Consider the following 13986-nt stretch of genomic DNA (forward strand, 5'->3'; position numbering starts at 1 on the left):
TGAAACCAAATACAGTTAGATTTCTGGTTGTCAGATTCTATACCTAATACCAAATGGACGAAAACTTCAAGCCGGGTGTGGTGGCACATACCTGTGATGTCAACACTCAGGAGTCTGAGAGTTTTACCTTGTGTATGAGTCCAACCTGGGTTATGTGGTAAAATGATGGATGAACAGATGGGTGGGAGGGAGGAAGAGAGAATAAGAAAGAAAGACACCTCAAGTAGTAGCATAAAATTCCGGGCCTAGTAGTATGCACTTGTAAGCCCAGCATTCAAGAGACTAAGACAAGAGGATCTAACGTTCAGGGTTAGCCCAGGCTGAATAAAGAACAGAAACTAGCCTCGTTACATATCAAAACTTCATCTCCAAACAAAACCATGTATGTGAGGGGCGTGACAGTTAATCCCCATCAAAGACCTGTGGGTAATAACCATGGTTATGGTGAGAGTGCTTTGTAGCATGTGTAAATTCCTGCCTTTAATCTTCAGTCTTTCTAGGATTTAGTACTGGATGTTTACGGTGTGTAAAAAAATAAACCAATACATGCCTCCCCGAAATAGACTTCATGCCATACTTTGGGATGGCTTCTTGTGGGGGGGGCAGACACAGTGTCTCTCTGAAAGCCATTCCCTTGTAGTAAATGTCCATCTACCTGCATCAGTATGGCAGATAACAAGCAGTGGCATCTGTCGAGGCATGCCTGCCTAAAGACAATCCACATGAGGTCATCTAGACTGCCACCAGCCCTCACCACTCTTCTGAGGGCGGTGCTAACATTCCAGAGTCGGAAAGCAAAACAATCTTTTAACTGTGCATTTGTCCCTTCACCCATTGGCCACCCGCCAGCAGAAGCCGCAAGCCTCAAATAGTACTCAAATACTCTCTGTAGTGCAGGATATTAGCCAAGTTCCAATTGCTGGGCCCTTTGAGTCTTACATTTTGTGAGGTTTCTATGCTTCTGCACACTATAAATTTATTTGCCATTTTAGATTTCAGTCTGTCCATCGTTTGCTGAGTCTTCAGAGAAGAGGGGAAACGCTGAACACACCAGACAAATGACCAAACACCAGTACCATAGACACAAAGAAAGGCATAGGTGTAGTGTAATTACACGGATGCAATTGCTGTAGTGGATCCTAGCCAAACCCTCTTTCCAGCCCAAGAAAACGATACTAGAACTAGCAAAACGTTGAGTTGCTAAGTATGGAGTGAGGAAACGTCACAGAACACTCAAGAGTAGAAAACCTGGAACTGAAGCTTGATTTGGAGGTAGAGTTTTGAACAGCGAATGAATAACTAAAAGGAACAATTAGAGCCAGGCAGTGGTGGCCTTTAATCCCAGCACTCAGGAGCAGAGAGTCCCAGGATCAACTGCCTAAGTTAAGGACCCTGAGGAATGAGAAATCAAACTAGATTTGCCCTCTCTAAAGCAATGGCTCCAGGTAGGGATAGAGGTTGCCTGGCATGAGCAGCCCCTGATGTCAGACTGCTGCCTGGGCCATGCCCACCTGCAGGTGCCTCTCCCTTCCAACTGCTGTGGAGGAAATGGCAAGCTCTCTACCTGTGAGTCTCTAATCCTCAGACAAGGTTCTTAACCCTCTGTCCCAGAGGAAGCTGTAAGGAGGCGTGGCCTAATTCAAGTTATGAGATGAGGCCAAAGTTGCAGACCTATGTTCTAATAGGTGGAATTGTACTGTGTTCTGTCGTTGGTACCCCAGCTGGTCACCCATCTCCCCAGGAAAAGGGAACACAACATGAAGGCAGAAAGATTACTTTAATCTAGGAGTTCCAAGCAACTCGGCATTGTGGCCCAAATATTGTGTCTAGAGGTTGTGTAAACAAGAGTAGAGATGGTACACATACTTTGGAGTGGACACTAATTATTCTTTTAGATTGCTTAACCTCTAACCTCCTTCTCCGTGCGTAAAGCATTCTCTGTGCATGTTTCAGTGGAAGGCAACTAAAAAAGCAAAAGTCCACGTGCTTGCTTTCCCAGTTCCAGGACAACTAAGATGAAGGGCAAGCTACCTCCACTTAGATCAGGTGCTAATAATGGGAAAGTCAAGATCTCACAGAAGATTCTGCAGCGGTGCAGGCTCTACTGCCCAGTGTCCTACAGACAATGGGGTGTTTTCTCTGGGCTGGCTTGGGCCATACCTTTGCTTGTGGCTCTGACTATGCCTGACTCCTCTCAATCTGCTCAACTTCCAAACTATCTCTTAGAGTATTCCCTGATTCATTGAGTTCATCCCCCACCTTTTCGTCAAGACAGGGTTTCTCTGTGTAACAACAGTCCTGGCTGTCCTGAAACTCACTCTGTAGACCAGGCTGGCCTCGAACTCACCACGATCCACTGTCTCTGCTTCCCAAGTGCTGGGATGAAAGGTGTGCACCACCACTGCCTAGCTGAGTTGATTTTTTTTTAACATATTTTCTTTCCTGCATCACTCAAAGTTAGTGTTGCTTTCTGCTGCTTACAACTAAGGATCATGACTGATGCAATGTTTCTTTTACTTTTTCTTATTTTTCAGTTGATTCATTTTATTTTATGTGTAATTTGTCTGCACCGATGTGCACCACATGCATTTTTGGTGCCCTCAGAAAAGAGGGTACTGACTCCCCTGGAATTGGAGTTACAGATGGTTATGAACCACCATGTGGACCCTGGGAACTGAACCCAGGTCCTATGCAAGAGCGACAAGTGCTGTTAAGTGACTGAGTCTTCTATCCAGGTCTGATGCAATTTTTCATTGAGTGAATCAGAGATAGCAAAACCCCAAACTAGTTATACAAATCTAGCTATACTATTTTTGTTTTGGTTTGTTTTTTTGATTTTTCTTTTTTTTCTCTCCAAACATTTACTTATTGATTATAGATAAGTGTTCTGGCATGTATTCCTGCATGCCGTAAGAGGGCACCAAATCTCATTATAGATAGTTTTGAGTCATCATGGGGTTGCTGGGAAATGAATTCAGGATCTCTGGAAGAACAACCAGTGCTCTTAACTTCTGAGTCATCTCTCAAATCAAGTTTTTTTTTTATTTCTCAAGACAGGTTTTCTCTGTGTAGCTCTGGCTGTCCTGGAACTCACTTTGTAGATCAGAGTTCAGGCTGGCCTTGAACTCACAGAGATAAGCTTGTCTCTGCGACCCCAGTGCTTGGATTAAAGGCGTAAGACACCACCACCCTCCCTCTCTTCAGAAAGGGAGGAGAGGGAGGAGAGAGAGGAGGACTTGCATGTTGACTTTACAGGAAAAGGACTTTTCTTTTCTTTCAGATCCTCCGGAAGTAGAATTACAGATGTTTGTGAACTACCACGTTGGCGTAAGGAATCGAACCTGGGTGCTCTGGAAGAGCCATCTCTCCAGCTCCCCACGTTCCCCTGCACTGGCTAGTGAGAAGAGTTTTGTAGCCGCCTTCCAGAGCTGTGTTTGTCAGTGGTTTAACTTTGGTTTTAAGTGGGAAGAGGTGTTGGGAAAGGCTAAGAAACAAGGTGATGTGGCAATAATCAGAATGAAAAGAACAAAAGGGGGGAGAAGAGGGTGGGCAGCAAGAGGACCCAGCCTCGCCACACCCCAGCTCTGCTAGGGCCTGGCCCTTTCCTTTGCAGTTGCTCTAATGTTTTCTTCAAATACTTAGCAACTACAGTTTCCCTTCTCATTAGAGGAGGAAAGGAAAGCAAACACAATTACAGGCAGAGGAGTACACCCTGGAGCCAAGATGAGAAGGCCACACATAATGGTCTCTGTTCGAAAGGGGTGATTCTGGTGTAGCAACCTGCTAAGTCACCCGGATCTTAATGCTCTGACCTTCAGACAACAGTTTCCTTCCTTCTCAACTGTCCCCTCCCTGGGATTCTAACTGGTCACTGTGATGATTAACACCAGCAGGGTCTCTCCAACCTCTCCGGGAAGTTCGAGAGTGAGCTTAAATTCTAAAGAGCAGCATTTCTGGCTATATATCTTATGTATTTCTTCCTCTCAGTTCTTTCCTACTTAAGAGATTTCCCTGAGCTACAAAGTAATGGTGAATCCTGGTAAATAAAATTTGTGGGACTTCATAGATTTGATCACCTGCTTTGTCATAGTCCAGACCAGTAGAGAATGCAACGCCTGTCACCAACCTTCTCTTGGCTGTTGGAGACCCTGTAACCAGCAACTGGGTGACCGGCCTGGGCTGTGGCTAATACCTTTGCTGTCTGTGTCTCACTTTTTTTCCCTACAAATGTTGTCTGTTGATGTGTTTGTGAGATTGTCTTGACAGAAATTAATACAGTCCAAAGAGACTCTTGCGTCCTTCTCTCAGACTACAAGCAATTAATTGAAAATGGAATTCCCCCAGGAAAGGGGGGGGGTAGGAAAGACAGAAGCTTGGTGCAGACAGGGGAGGAGCTTGTCTCCAGGAGAAAGAGTTCACTGTTCTGACATTGTCAGACCAACTTATCCTTTGTGAGACAGGGGCTCAGGGACTCAGGCAGTGACAGGCAGATGCTGAGCAGGGCCCCATCCTGACCAGGACTCAGGCAGTGACGGGCAGATGCTGAGCAGGGCCCCATCCTGACCAAGACTCAGGCAGTGATGGGTAGATGCTGAGCAGGGACCCATCCTGACCAGGACTCAGGCAGTGACGGGCAGATGCTGAGCAGGGACCCATCCTGACCAGGACTCAGGCAGTGACGGGCAGATGCTGAGCAGGGACCCATCCTGACCAGGACTCAGGCAGTGACGTGTGGATGGTGAGCAGGCTCCATCCTGACCAGGACTGCTTAGCTCTCTATGCACACCTCTTGTTTAAACCTAAACTTCATGTCGGGACCTCAAAGATGGACTTGACCTCTTTATTTGTTCCTCTGTCTAATGCAGCCATATTGAACAAAGTCCTCCTCCCACCCCTTTTCTGGTTTTTATTGCTACTTGTCTCTTTAATGACCCGTTGAGGGTTGAGGATATCTAGTTCTTTAGGACTTCCCACCCCAGGCTCTGACTTTAACAATATCAAAGACACCTGGCTGAAGCTTTAGACTTTGCTCTGGTTCTGGGAGATCCCCAGTTCACCAGCCCTATCTGTTTCGTTTTACTTTCCTCAAATAAACTTATTCAAAATCTTTTTTTTTGGGGGGGGGGGCGTTTCTCTCTGTAATAGTCCTAGTTATCCTGGAACTTGCTTTGTAGACCAGGCTGGCCTCGAACTCACAGAGATCCACCTGCCTCTGCCTCCCGAGTGCTGGGATTAAAGGTGTGTGCCACCACCACCTGGCTATTAAATTCAATCTTAAAAAACCAACCAACCAACAAACAAACCAGTACTCAACACAGAAAGCTGGTGTGGCAATGAAAACCTGTGTTTCCAACTACTCAGTATTGTTTGAAGTTGGGAGTTCAGGGCCAACCTGGGCAATAGAGTGAGACTGTCCCAAAGGGGAATGAAAAGTGGGGAGGAGGTGAGGGAGGAAAGGGGCAGAGAGATACTTCGGTTATAAAACGACTGTGAGAAAGTCTGTAGTTTCTGTCAGTAGGTTCAGATTTAGAAAGCAATGGGTTCACCTAAGGACCAGAAAAACCTAGCTGGAGTTTTGTTCCCAAGCTTGGGGACTTTTGTATGATTTGAAAACGTATCTCTATGTGATTAAAAAAATTATTTCTGAAAGACTACATGTTCATTTCTACTTACATTTCTTAAATGTGTCTTGTTGGGTTTCTGCTTACATCCAAACGCATCACACAAGAACATGAACAAGTATTCCTAAAGAGCAGTCTGCTTTAATAGTCACCTTGAGTGTTCACCGGAATGGAAAATAAAGTTAAGCCTGGCAGTGCTGGTGCCCTCGGGAGTTCAAGGCCAGCCTGGTCTACAGAGCAAGTTCGAGGATGCTGGGGCTACACAGAGAAACCCAGTCTTGAAAAACTGAGAGAGAGAGAGAGAGAGAGAGAGAGAGAGAGAGAGAGAGAGAGTCTGGATTTGAGTTTTACTCTGTAAAAATAATAGCAGTTATTTGCCTGGGTGTGACTGCATACAGCATATGTGGTCAGTCATGTGATTAGTACTGAGTGCACCCTCACTGAGGTTCTTGAATGGCTGCTATCCTTCCCAGGAAGGAAACATTTTAGGAAGGAATTTGACCATGACCTTCAGTTCATATGCTATTTGTATTTTTTGGTACGCTGCAGGCATTTGAACTATATCTATCTGGACTGCTCTATCTACTTATCTACCTACCTACCTATCTATCTACCTAACTACCTACCTACCTATCTATCTACCTGTCTGTCTGCCTGCCTGCCTGTCTGTCTGTCTATAGTCTTTCATGCTGCAGTGGTGTGAGGGGAAATGACTGTCTGATTGCTACCCGATCACAGACTGTGATGAAGCCTTTGAAGACAGGGAACTCGGCTCTTCAGAGATCTGATGGAGACACTGTGAGTCAGGACCCCTGGTGACTCAGGGCCACAGCACTCGGTACAGTCAGTATCATGCTATCGTGTGTGTCATCCTGTAACATGTTAGTGTGTGCTTTGTTCTGGTCAGTAAACCAAGAACACTCCTTCTGCTTCTCTGGGTGTGGTGCAGTGTGTTGCATGCACGAAATGCTTTTTGCTGTGTTTTGTTTTTCTCTTTCTTTTTTCCCTTTCATTTTGTTTTTGTGATGGGGCCTCACTGTGTAGCCCTGGCTAGCCTGAATTCAGTATTTAGACCAGGCTGGTCTTGAACTTACTTGCTTTTGCCTCCTGAGAACCTTGCAGGATTTTTTCTTTTCTTTTTTGGTTTTGGTTTTCCGAGACAGGGTTTCTCTAGAGCTTTGGATTCTGTCCCGGAACTTGCTCTGTAGACCACACTGACCTCGAACTCACAGAGCTTCTCCTGCCTCTGCCTCCCTAGTGCTGGGATTGAAGCTGTGAGCTACTGCCTGGCAGCAAGAAACTCTCGGTCCATGGCTTGCTGTAGCGGGGTGACTGGGCGGCTGCCCCTGACCGCCTCCGCTCCTTGTTCTCTTGCTCCTCAGTTTTCCTCCTCCCAGATTTCTCCTTCTGTTTATCCTGTCTGCCAGCCCTGCCTATCCTTGCTCCTGCCTCATATGGCTGTTCATCTCTTTATTAGACCATCAGGTGTTTCAGACAGGCACAGTAACACAGTTTCACAGAGCTAAACAGATGCAACATAAACAAAATTTACACACCTGAAAATAACATTCCCCAACATTATGGTCTTTCAGGGTTCCTGCTTCACAGAAGAAACGGACATTCTACAGCACACAGAAGAAATCAACTGACTAACTTTGCCAGAACAAATCAGAACAGGTCTTCAAATTTCTTGCTTCACTGAAAAGTCTGCCAGATATCGTGGGCGTGTAGGTTGAAGATGGATGCCCCAACATTACAAAAGAAGTTTGGGTGACTGTCCAGGCAGCGAGATGTCCCTGTCATTTCTAGAACTTTGGAAATTGTTTACAATGCACTTCCTGTTTACTTAGGTAATATTATATCCTTCTAGGATCTTTGAAGGAAATAAGACAGATAATTATAGTTACGGTTTTCCTTAGTAATGATAAAAAGTAAATTAGATATAAAACTTTAGACTCACAAAGATAAAATATATGATAAAATATTTTCTTTAATTTTGCCAGATAAAAATAGACTAAATATTGTAACTGTAATTCTTGCTTGATACCTGTTTTGTTATATGTAATTTTACTATGTTAAAGTTAAAACCTTCCTTCTTATTTAGACAGAATAGGGGAGATGATGTAGGATTCCCCTCTGTATGCTGTGATTATGTTTTATTACTATTGCTTAATAAAGAAGCTGCTTTGGCCTATGGCAGAGCAGAATATAGCTAGATAGGAAACTAAACTGAATGCAGGGAGAAAGAAGGCGGAGTCGGGCAGACACCCAAGAAGATGTGAGGTAACAAACCACGAGCCTCCTGCTAAAGCATAAAATAATAGAAATGGGTTAATTTGTGATGTAAGAGTTAGTTAATAAGAAGTTAATAAGATCACATCTCAACTGCACACAGGAAGCTGAGGGACCAACCAGGAAGAAGTGGGGTGAGGCCCACCCTGAGAGATGTACTTTCTCCAGCAAGGGTGCACCTTCCCAAACAGTGCCACCTACTGGGGGCATGAGCCTCTGAGGGACATTCCTCATCTAAATCACTACAGTCAGGGTTTGAAGCTAGCCTGGTCTGTGTCAGTGGGTCTATAGTGTCACCCTAGCTATAAGTAAGCACATAACCAAGGAATGCTATGAGCTGTAGAAAAAAGCACCAAAAGGGACATTTGGACATTTTCTTGCTTCAACTTCTAATTTAGGGTACCTGGACATCTGACTAATTCTAGTTATCATTTACTTTGCCTACTTAATCTTTACATTTAAATTTGTCCTCATCCAGGGCCAGCAAAATGGCTCAGCAGGTATAGGCACTCGCTGCCAAGCCTGATGACCCAAAATTTGACCCCCAGAACTTGCATGGTGGAAGGAGAGAACTGACTCCTGCTGTAGTGTGGAGCTGCGGGCTGCGTTCCTGCAGCCCGGCTCCTGGCTGCCTGGCCAGCTTATGCCCCGAAATAACAACACACAAACTGTATTCATTTAAACACTGCTTGGCCCACTAGCTCTAGCTTCTAACTGGCTAATTCTCATATTTTGCTTAACCCATCTCTAATAATCTGTGTGGCTTACTGGGAAAGATTCAGCATGTCTGACCTGGCTGCTGGCTGCATCGCATCTGCCCTGGAGAGGAGCGGCATGGCGTCTGCCTCACTTCCTCCCAGCATTCTGTTCTGCCTACTCCACCCACCAAAGAGATGGCCTATCAAATGGGCCAAGGCAGTTTGTTTATTAACCAATGACCTTCCTCCATCATCCTGCAAGTTTTTCTCTGACCTTCACATGCATGCTTTGAGTATGCATGCACACACACACACACAGACATGCACAAATACACACACACACAAAGGCATATACATGTGTATAAATACATATACACACATGTACAAACATACAAATACATATACATATGCACACACATATATACACACATACGCAAGGCATGCACACATACAAATACATATACACACAAATACATACACAATGTACACATAAAAATACATACACACATTAACACTCACAAAAATACATATACACATGCATACACACATATTTACACATAAGTATACACATACAAATACATATACACTGTATACACACATTTATACATACAAACACCCTAAATAAATAAATGTAAATAATAATTTGTCCTAATTTTTAAAAAGGCATGCAATTTTTAGCCTTGTGGTTTTATTAAAGCTTTGTTAAAGTTCTGGGTGTTGATTTGAAAGCTTTACTGCTCTCCTGACTTGAAGAATTTCCTCCCTCATCCCTCAGGCTACAGGAATGTGGCCTGCTAGCCTGTACAGAAGGCCTTAGCCTGTAAAAAGGTGGCTGGCTCGTCTTCTCCAAGGGCTGCTTCTTAGACAGAGCATTTATTCACTGTGCCAGGACTTGACTGACATACAGTGAGTGCCGTCAGAAGGTGGAGGGAGGAGACAGGAAGCCTGGTCTAAACTGTGGGTACAGCAACGGTCTTCAGAAAGGTAAAGTTCAGGCTGAATTTTTAAGAGCATGTTTAAAAAGAACTATAAGATTTGTGACTATAATATAATATAGTATAAACTCATAGCACTTTGAAGATGGCTATCCCAATGTAAGTGGCCGAGATGAAAGATGACAAGGTGTTTGTAATTAGGGACATCCATGGTGACCCCACTCGTCAGTTAATTTTGAATGTTAGGTTGAAAGCTGTTTCAGGGAGCGAGGGTTCTCTATAAAAGACCAACAGGATTTTTCTGGGGGGTAGGTTGTTTGTTTTGTCCTTTTGAGACAGGGTCTTACTTATATAACCTTGGCTGGCTTAGAGGTCACTATGCAGACCCAGCTAGCCTCAAGCTCACAGAGATCTGTCTGTGTTCTCTGCCTCCTGAGTGCTAGGATTAAGATGTGTGCCACCATGCCCGTCACCAACAATAAGGGCTTCTGTTAGTGTAACTCTCTCTGCTGAATAAAACCATTACTGCTACAACAGGATTGTGTGTTTGGCTCATGGCACACTCTGCTCAGCTAATAAAACAGCACTGCTTAGAGCAGACATTTCTCTGCCATGTTTCCTTTGGACCTCTCCTTCTCCACCCAGCTCCTAGCTTTGAACACAATGTGCAAACCCTGTTCCTTTTCTCTACTCTTTCTTTAGCTTCTTACTTTACAGAATGGTCCATCCCCAGAGAGCAAAACCATGCCGCTATGTATTAGACCTTGTCCTTACCATCTCTGAGCTCATAATTCTTTCCTTTTTTACAAGACAGGGTTTCTCTGTGTAGCGCTGGTTGTCCTGGAGCAGGCTGGCCTTGAACTCAGAGAACCGCCTTCCTCTGCAGGGGGATGATGGTGGCGGTGACGGCAGGGATGAACTCAGAGCTTTGTGTGTGTCTTAGTTAGGGTTTCTATTGCTGTGAAGAGACACCGTGAGCTCAGCAACTCTTTTATTTTTCGAGTCTGAAAACTGATAATTCATTCAATTATTTATTTTGATGTTTTTTAAAATGTTTATTTCAACTCCCAAGCCTGTATGTAGTACTATAATTTTGCTTATGCATGGCATCTATTCTGGTAAATCCCATCCCATTTTCATGTATACTTGAGCTCTGCTAAAGACATCAGTTCTCTTTAAAAATAAATAAACAAAAACAAAACAACAACAACAAAGCCTCTTCTGATGAATTAGGAGAACAGAAGCAAGAACCTCTCCTCTGATTTACAAACGAGCAGTCAGTCGGGCAGTGGTTGGCATTTGGTTGGCAGAGGCTGGCTGACAAGCTCCAAAACTACAGAGAAACTCTGTATCGAAAAACAAAGAAAGAAAACAAAAGAACAGTCAAAACAAACTATCAACAGGTGACATCTCTTTCTAACAACCTACATTTTCATTAAAATTTAGCATCAACATTAAAATTATTATAATTTTTTAAATTTATTTTTTTACATTTCATCTTACATTCCAACCAAAGTTATATTTCCCATCCCTCCTCTTTACCACCCCTCCTCCTCTCATCCCTCCTCCCACCACCTTTGCCCTCCCCCCAGTCCACCCCTTATTCACTCTTCCCAATAGGTAAGGGCTCCATGGGGAGTCAACAAAGTCTGGCACATTAAGTTGGGGCCAGACCAAGCCCCTCCCCCCTGCATTAAGGTTGATCATGGCCTCCCACCATAGGAAGTGGGCTCCAACAAGCTAGCTCATGCACCAGGGGCCCCCCAGATAGTCAAGCTTCATCACTGCGTCCCACATACGGCTCCACAGCTGTCGGTTCAGAGTTCAAGAGTTTCCGTGAACTTGGTCCAGCTGTCTCTACAGATTTCTTCATTATGATTTTGATCTCCCTGAGCACAGCAAATCCTGTAAAGAGAAATATTTAATTGGGGCTAGCTTACAGTTTCAGAGGTTTAGTTCAGAGGTACTATCATCATGGTGGGACATGACAGGGTGCTGGAGAAGGAGCCGAGGCTTCTACATCTTGATCTACAGGCAGCAGGAGTCTGTGTCCGCCACTAGTGACACACTTCCTCCAACAAGAGCACCCCTCCTCCTAACACTGCCAACTCCCCACGGGGTCTATTTTCTTTCAAGCCACCAGTGTGCAAATCAAGCAGTCCACCACTGAGTTATCCTCAGATCTCAAATTATTTTTTGCCTTGAATTCTACTTGGTCTGATATTGGCAGGAAGCAGGATTTCTTCTTCTTCTTCTCTCTTGTTAGGAAATGTCTTATGAAAAAGTTAAACTTTGTCTATTGAAAACTTTGTTTTTAAATTAATCTGAACTTCACATGGCTTGGGTTACTGTATGTTTGTTTTTGTTTTGTTTTTTTGTTTTTGTTTTTTCGAGACAGGGTTTCTCTGTGGCTTTGGAGCCTGTCCTGGAACTAGCTCTTGTAGACCAGGCTGGTCTCGAACTCACAGAGATCCGCCTGGCTCTGCTTCCCGAGTGCTGGGATTAAAGGCGTGCGCCACCATCGCCCGGCAGGGTTACTGTATGTTTGAGTATCCTTAGGTATTAATCTGAACTTCACATGGCTCGGGTTACTGTATGTTTGAGCTGTATGTTTGAGTATCCTTAGGTATTAATCTGAACTTCACATGGCTTGGGTTACTGCATGTTTGAGTATCATTAGGTATTAAGATGAACTTCACATGGCTCGGGTTACTGTATGTTTGAGTATCCTTAGGTATTAATCTGAACTTCACATGGCTCGGGTTACTGTATGTTTGAGTATCCTTAGGTATTAAGATGAACTTCACATGGCTCGGGTTACTGTATGTTTGAGTATCCTTAGGTATTAATCTGAACTTCACATGGCTCGGGTTACTGCATGTTTGAGTATCCTTAGGTATTAATTTGAACTTCACATGGCTCGGGTTACTGTATGTTTGAGCTGTATGTTTGAGTATCATTAGGTATTAAGATGAACTTCATATGGCTCGGGTTACTGCATGTTTGAGTATCCTTAGGTATTAATCTGAACTTCACATGGCTCGGGTTACTGTATGTTTGAGCTGTATGTTTGAGTATCATTAGGTATTAAGATGAACTTCACATGGCTCGGGTTACTGCATGTTTGAGTATCCTTAGGTATTAATCTGAACTTCACATGGCTCGGGTTACTGCATGTTTGAGTATCATTAGGTATTAAGATGAACTTCACATGGCTCGGGTTACTGTATGTTTGAGTATCCTTAGGTATTAATCTGAACTTCACATGGCTCGGGTTACTGCATGTTTGAGTATCCTTAGGTATTAATCTGAACTTCACATGGCTCGGGTTACTGCATGTTTGAGTATCATTAGGTATTAAGATGAACTTCACATGGCTCGGGTTACTGCATGTTTGAGTATCTTCAGGTTCTTGTTCTGTTTTCTTTCTGCTCAATTCTCTTTGTTCTTCCTTTCTCTCCAGATTTCCGCTGAAGAAGTGAGGGAGATGTTGGTGCCGCTAGTGTGCATCCAACTCTTGCTCAGGTGGGAAAAGAACTCGCTGAACAAGTGTGTGGCTAAGTAGAGGATGGCCGGGTATGGTGGTGGCACACACCATTACCCCAGCAATCAGAAGGCAAGGCAGAGGCAAGGGGATCTCTGTGAGGTCAAGGCCAGCCCGGCCTACTGAGTTCCAGGACAGCCAAGGTGACACAGTGAGACCCTATCTCAAAACAAAACAAAAAAGCAAGAAAAACAAACTAGTAGACAGCAAGGACCTGGGTAGAGCACCTGCCATGCAAGCACAAGAGCCTGAATCCCAAACACCCACATAACGAGCTGGTGGTTGCATCTATAATCCCATGAGAGCCTGAGCCTGAATCCCAAACACCCACATAACGAGCTGGTGGTTGCATCTATAATCCCAGAACTGGGCAGGGGGAATAGCCCTGGACCTTTCTGACCAGTCAGCCTCCGCAAAAGTAAGTCCCAGACACCAGTGAGACACCCTATCCCAAAACGCTGAGAACAATAAAGACAGCTTCCATACATCTATGTGGTCAGCGCACACCTTCAGGAACACATTCATATATCATACACACACAGACACACATATACTCACACCTTTGGGAACACAGACAGTCAGGCATTCTTGAATTTCTCTGACTTTGAGTGAAGTCCAGGAAGCTACCAGCAGATGAATTCTGGTCCTTTGTTTGTTATCCACGTTTTCCTGGCCTATCCCAAAGGAACAGAAGCCAGGGAACTAAGTGCAAGATAGTTGGAGTTTTCAGTGCATAAAATTCAGCCTTGAATTTTAAAAAAGATTTGTGTGGGGGGCTGGAGAGATTGCTCAGCGGTTAAGAGCACCGACTGCTCTCCCAGAGGTCCTGAGTTCAATTCCCATCACCTACATGGTGGCTCATGGCCATCTACAACGGGATCTGATGCCCTCTTCTG

This window comes from Microtus oregoni, unplaced genomic scaffold (genome assembly GCF_018167655.1).
Source record: "Microtus oregoni isolate MIOR12 unplaced genomic scaffold, Mior012 000001F_ref0000356, whole genome shotgun sequence".
NCBI lineage: Eukaryota > Metazoa > Chordata > Mammalia > Rodentia > Cricetidae > Microtus > Microtus oregoni.